Source organism: Xyrauchen texanus, chromosome 12 (genome assembly GCF_025860055.1).
Source record: "Xyrauchen texanus isolate HMW12.3.18 chromosome 12, RBS_HiC_50CHRs, whole genome shotgun sequence".
NCBI classification, from domain to species: domain Eukaryota; kingdom Metazoa; phylum Chordata; class Actinopteri; order Cypriniformes; family Catostomidae; genus Xyrauchen; species Xyrauchen texanus.
This window is the reverse complement of record NC_068287.1, coordinates 6708725-6714724: the sequence shown is the minus strand read 5'-3', so window position 1 is coordinate 6714724 and position 6000 is coordinate 6708725.

Genomic DNA, 6000 nt, shown 5'->3' with positions numbered 1-6000 from the left:
ACAAAAGCATTCAACAGCCAATTAACAAGGACAATTGCATCTATATGAACTTCTGCAGTTAATCAAGGATGTACTTCAAAGACATTGGTCATTAATCTTACAGTTCAAACACAATCTTTGTTTAAACACAGACCCTTAACACTTACTTAGTTTAATAATTTTAAACCATGATTTTAACTATACATAAGTAATATTTACATTAAATTCATAATGTTAGCCAGAAGGGAACTGGCCCCCACAGTGAGTCTGGTTTCTCCCAAGGTTATTTTTCGCCATTAATCAACATCTTATGGAGTTTTGTGTTCCTTTTCACAGTCGCCTTCAGCTTGCTCACTGGGGTTATTAATACAGTTATTATATAATTACTTATTTTTAAACACGATTAACAATCGTATTTTATCTAATTACACAATGAGGATTCATCGACATTATAAACATTACAGTTTTATCATCTGTTAATGCTGATCTTCTGTAAAGCTGTGTGTTGTAAAAGCCGCTATACAAATAAAATTGACTTGACATGACTTATAATTCCATCATGTACAAAATATGATAACATGTATGAAGCTGAACATTCATTTCCACCCCAATGGCCAGACCCTCATTGGGGACTTCTATCAACTTCTATTGTTTTTATCCTTAGCTAATGTTATTTTCCATTCACTATTCATACGCCTACATCTAACACAAACCCATTTGCATTTTTAGCTTTTTAATTAAGACATTATTTAACATGTTTATTAAGTTGTTTTTACTGTGGGGACCGTTGGCACAATCAGAACCTCAGTAATTTAATAAACAAAGAAACTCGAAAAAGAAAGTTCATCTCGACAAACTTTTAATGTTGGCTTGAAAGCATTTTCTGGAATATTATAACAGTTTTGAGGTTAGTTTGAAGTTTATATAGGCTTATGTTGTTTGAAAACTTTGGCAGTTTGAAGAGATATTTGAAGTTTTAATGTTTGATATATTGCATGCCTTGCTGTTTTTGCTAAGGTGTTCTGAGTGAGATATAATTAGTTTTCCAAAGACTAACTAAATTAATAAAAACAGACTCAATGTAAATTGATATGACTCATGTGGATTTGCATAAATATTGCACAGCATTTTGAACACACCATTTCCAGCATAATCAATTAAAAAGCATGCAATATTCAGAACAAGGATGTGATTGTTCAAACCAAATCTTTATAATATGATGAACGTTTCAAATAAATTTTGGTTTGCTTGGTGTGGTCTTTCGAGTGTAGGACGAAGACATGCATAGAGTCATTATTTCATAGCATGAAGGCTACTGAAGAACAAATATTTCAAGAGCTGTAATATTGGGAATATTAAACTTTTAACAAATGTCATAATTCAAGTTATCAGGCTCCTACTCATGTAAATACTATTACCACCTAATGAAGGCATCAATAGCAAATATAATTACCCAAGATGAATTATCTCTGGTGTCAGAACTGAAATTACGAAATTGCAAAAGTATGCAGCATTGCATGCTGGCCAAACAGGAAGGACATCAACATTCTGAAATTTTTTAGGACATTTGAAACATCTATCCAAAGGCAACATAAAAAAAAAGACAAAAACACAACAAGGCACAGAATCCTGACCACATACAGCCTATAAAACAACCCATCAGTGAGCGGTGAAAGTTAATGAAGTATTTTGTGATTGTTACACTAGTGGAAAACTTTCAGTTATTCCTTGCTTTACCTTTAATATGGTGACAATCAACTTTTGGGCTAGGGTTCAAATTTATAACTGATATGTCAATAATGTAGACACAGGCTCCATTCCAAAATCTATTAATCGACATTGCTGACTATTGCCTATACATAGGCAGCTACCTTCTTGCATAATGCTAAGCTAGCATCATGCTACTTTAGAAGGCATAAACATACATAACACACAAATTATTAGATAAATTAAACAAGACAGGTTCAGGCCTAAAAGGTACTTTTAATGCATTGTGGGATTCAACTTCAATACATTGGAAATGTGCAAGTGATGGTACCTTAAAATTTGCCCAAAATAAAGTATTGTACATAGGGCTGGGTATCGTTCAAAAATGTTTGATATCGATACTGATACCTTGACTTCGATACCTGTTCCTAAACAATACTTTTTTCTATACCAATTTTATGAAATCCATTTTAACAAGATTACAAACATTACACATTACCTCAAAAAAAATTTGGATTTATTTTTTCAGATTGTTGACTTTTTTTATAGACTCAAAGACTCATCTCCTCAGCCTTCTGGTCTCCTCATGCCAGGCTTGGCAGGCGCAGAGGATATAACATTAATGTGAAGAGGATAAAAAAAACAAGAAAGCTAAATGTCTCGGGTTACTTAACTGTAACCCCTGTTCCCTGATAAAAGCGGAACGAGATGCAGCGCTGATTTAGCGCTTTGGGAACGTCTTTAGGAGTGACCAGCTGTGAATATGTGTGCAACACATCAATGAAATTGACTAGAATTTATAGCCTCTGCTGGTGACATCATCAGGATGTACCTGTAGCAGGGCTATAAATAGATGGTTTAGTTGCATCATCGGTGCATCGTCAGGTATTTTTTCTGAAGTGCAGTCCAGGGGCATCCTCAGTGTGGCAGTGAAGCACAGCATCTCGTTACGCTTTTATCAGGAAACAGGGGTTACAGTTAAGTAACCCGAGACGTTCCCTATCAAAAAGCTACACTTTGATGCTGCACTGATTTAGCGCTTTGGGAACGAGAATACCCACGCCGCCGCACTGTGGATGTCTGGACCCTTACGATTGTGTAGTTGTGCTCACAAGAGCGAGAGAGGTCTCAGACATGAGTGCTTGTGATGTTGACTCAAGGACATAAGAACCCGGAGTGGCATGAACATCCAAACTATAGAATCTTATGAATGTATGCAGAGAGGACCAGTCCGCCTCATTACAAACATGTTGCAGAGGGACAGCTCTGGCCAAAGCTTTAGAGGAGGTGACCCCTCTGGTAGAGTGAGCCCTGATACCTACTGGCGAAGCTTGACCGCACGTCTCGTAGGCAAGGGCAATAGCATCCCTCACCCAATGTGCCATAGTTTGCTTGGTGGCGGCCGCCCCTTGGTTACGGCCCCCATGACAAACAAATAATTTTTGAGCCTCCCTTCTTAGAACGACCGGGGCTAGAATGGGTGGCCGGCGGCCCCTCCCTCTGAGTGCGGCGAGGGATGAATTTCCCAAAGGCTTCCTCATGGCTTTTCGCCTCCTGGAACCTGGTGATAACCGTGTTCATGGTGTCACCAAATAGGCCAGAAGGCAAAACCGGGGCATCAAGGGGGAACACTTTGTCCCTGTCTTTGATGCCCGAAAGGTTTAGCCATAAATGTCTTTCTGTGCTGACCAAAGCAGCCATAGTCTGGCCAATGGCGTGAGCTGTCTGTTTGGTTGCCCAGAAAGACAGATCTGTTGCACGACGAAGCTCGGCGAAAGCCTCTTCGTCGACCGTACTACCCGCACTCAAGTCAGGTCAGCCTGGTACGCCTGCAACACTGCCATAGTGTGCAGGGCAGCACCAGCCTGAACTGCTGCCTGATAAGCTTTTCCCACAAGCGTGGAGGTGGTCCTGCACGGCTTTGTGGGGAGAGTGGGTCTCTTAAGAGATGATGCTGAGCCAGGCGAGAGATAACCCGCAAGTGCCTCTTCTACCGGCAGCATCGTTGAATACCCCGTGTCTCAGCACCCACAATAGTCGAATATGTCGATGTTGAGGGCATGAAGACACGGGAAGTATAAGGTTTCCTCCATGAACGAGAAAGCTCGTTATGGAGGTCATCGAAGAAAGGAAGGGACTGATATAGCGTTCCCTTCCTTTTATTTATTTATTTATTTTCCCCCTTTTTTTTGGGCCACAGAAAGAAATATGTCTTCTAGTCTCTTGTTCGCGTGGCCAGTCTAACTGTAACCTCGAGTAATTCCTCAGCCGCTTTGCTATTGTGCATGGAATTATCAGAGGTGCTTGCTTTGCACACACTGCTTGCTTTGCTACACACTCATTCTTGGAAAGAAGAAAAGGTTTTCTGCACACTGCCTAACAAATTCTAACTCCTATCAGAGGAAAAGAAAGTTCTGACAGCTTGAGAAGCACAACACACAGAGTGGTCTGAAAACAAAAGATCTGACGATGCACCTGTGACGCATCTATTTATAGCCCTGCTACAGATGCATCCAGATGATGTCACCAGCAGAGGCTATAAATTCTAGTCAGTTTCATTGACGTGTTGCACACATATTCACAGCTGGTCACTCCTCCGCTGGGAACTACCGGAATTCTGTAACTACTAGAATGGCCATAGTGGTCATTCTGACCGTTCAAACTAGACTGTACCAAATGTCATTTTTTTATGTCATATTTACATTTGAAGCTTCTATTGAGGTTTTAGAATGAAGCTTCTAATGTCTGTCATCATATTTTATGACGTCATCTAGTAGTGCTAGACTATACAAATGTTATGCTGTAAAATCATTATGAACGAATTCTCCTAAAAGTGGGACCACTTGAACAAGGCATCTGGTTGTTTTGGGGGCAAACACCGCACATCATTCGCTGATGCTTGTTTTTCTTGCAGTTTCTCCACACTTGGCACTGCCTTCCCCTCTCCATTATCAGCTGCTCCTGCCTGGGTCCTCGCACCATCAGCTGTGTGGCTTTTGCTGTCATATGGCGGTTGCGAAGTTCATTTGCCAGTCGCATTATGAAGTTCCTACGTGACATTCTCTCATTTGTGCATTTCTTGAACAGGATGGAAGCATTTATCACAGCCAGGTCAAGGATATTATAAAACACAGCCACTGGCCACCTACATGTGGGTGCTTTCACAGAGTATTTCCTCACCATTTGATCTAGCACATCTACTCCGAACTTGGTTCTGTAGTAGTATGTGACTGTCTCTGGTTTAGCCTTTTGGCCACTTGTGATGGCAACAGCTGTGTGGACAGTGCTTTCCTTCTTTTGCACTGATAGACTTTGAGCTTTGTATTGTCACGATTTCGATTTTGCTAGCTATCTATAGCCAAACATCCATTTTCATATTTTTTTATTTATAAATATTTGAATTATTCTGCATTATTTATATGAATTATCTTCATTTGGGGGCCTTTCTCAGCAAATAATGATGTATGCGATTAATTGTGATGAATTAAAATTATTAATCAGCATATATTTAATTTATATGGATAAATGATTTTCAACTTAATAGATAACTAAATATTAAAGGAAACAACTAATAAAATGCAACCTTTCTAGTAATCAAAATACTTTTTGAATGTAACTGTATTCTGATTACCAACGATTTAAATTGTAACTGAAGTGAAATACGGTTATTAATATTTTGTTACGCATCATGCATTAAATGCATCATACTTTTGCACGTATTCCGTTACTCCCAAACACTGGGTCTGTCAACACAAAACGTGTTTGGAAATGATGCTTGATTCAGCTGTGTCATTCTGCTACAAACTGAAGTACTGTATCAATCTTCAAATCGAAAACCTATGAGTGTGAAATTGGCTTTTTGCATGTTGGCAAACGTTACTTATTGCAATGCAGTGAAGAGTTATGTCCCATCAGTATTGCTGGAGACAGAGAATGTGTGTGAGAACTGAAAAAAAATTAAAATGGAGGAAGATTGAATCGCACCCCAGTCTGATGATATATGTAATCTATTTAGGAGGCCTTAGAAGAAAATAATGAAATTATAACCTTTAATTGAACACATGGATGAAAGCTAAAAACACATTCATCTGCAACCCATAAAGGAAAATAGATGAAGAGAAGCCAGAGAGCACTGATCATGTGTGACCATGAGTGATGAAGGCTGGCTTGAATTACTGTAATTATAATAACACAGGGATGTTTTTCATAGCGGTGTATATTTGAATTTTCCCCAGCACAGAGACTCTCAGTCAGTTTGCCGATTACTGGGTGACTGAATCCATGCAGCTCTGGGCAGGCAGGGATGAACTGGGC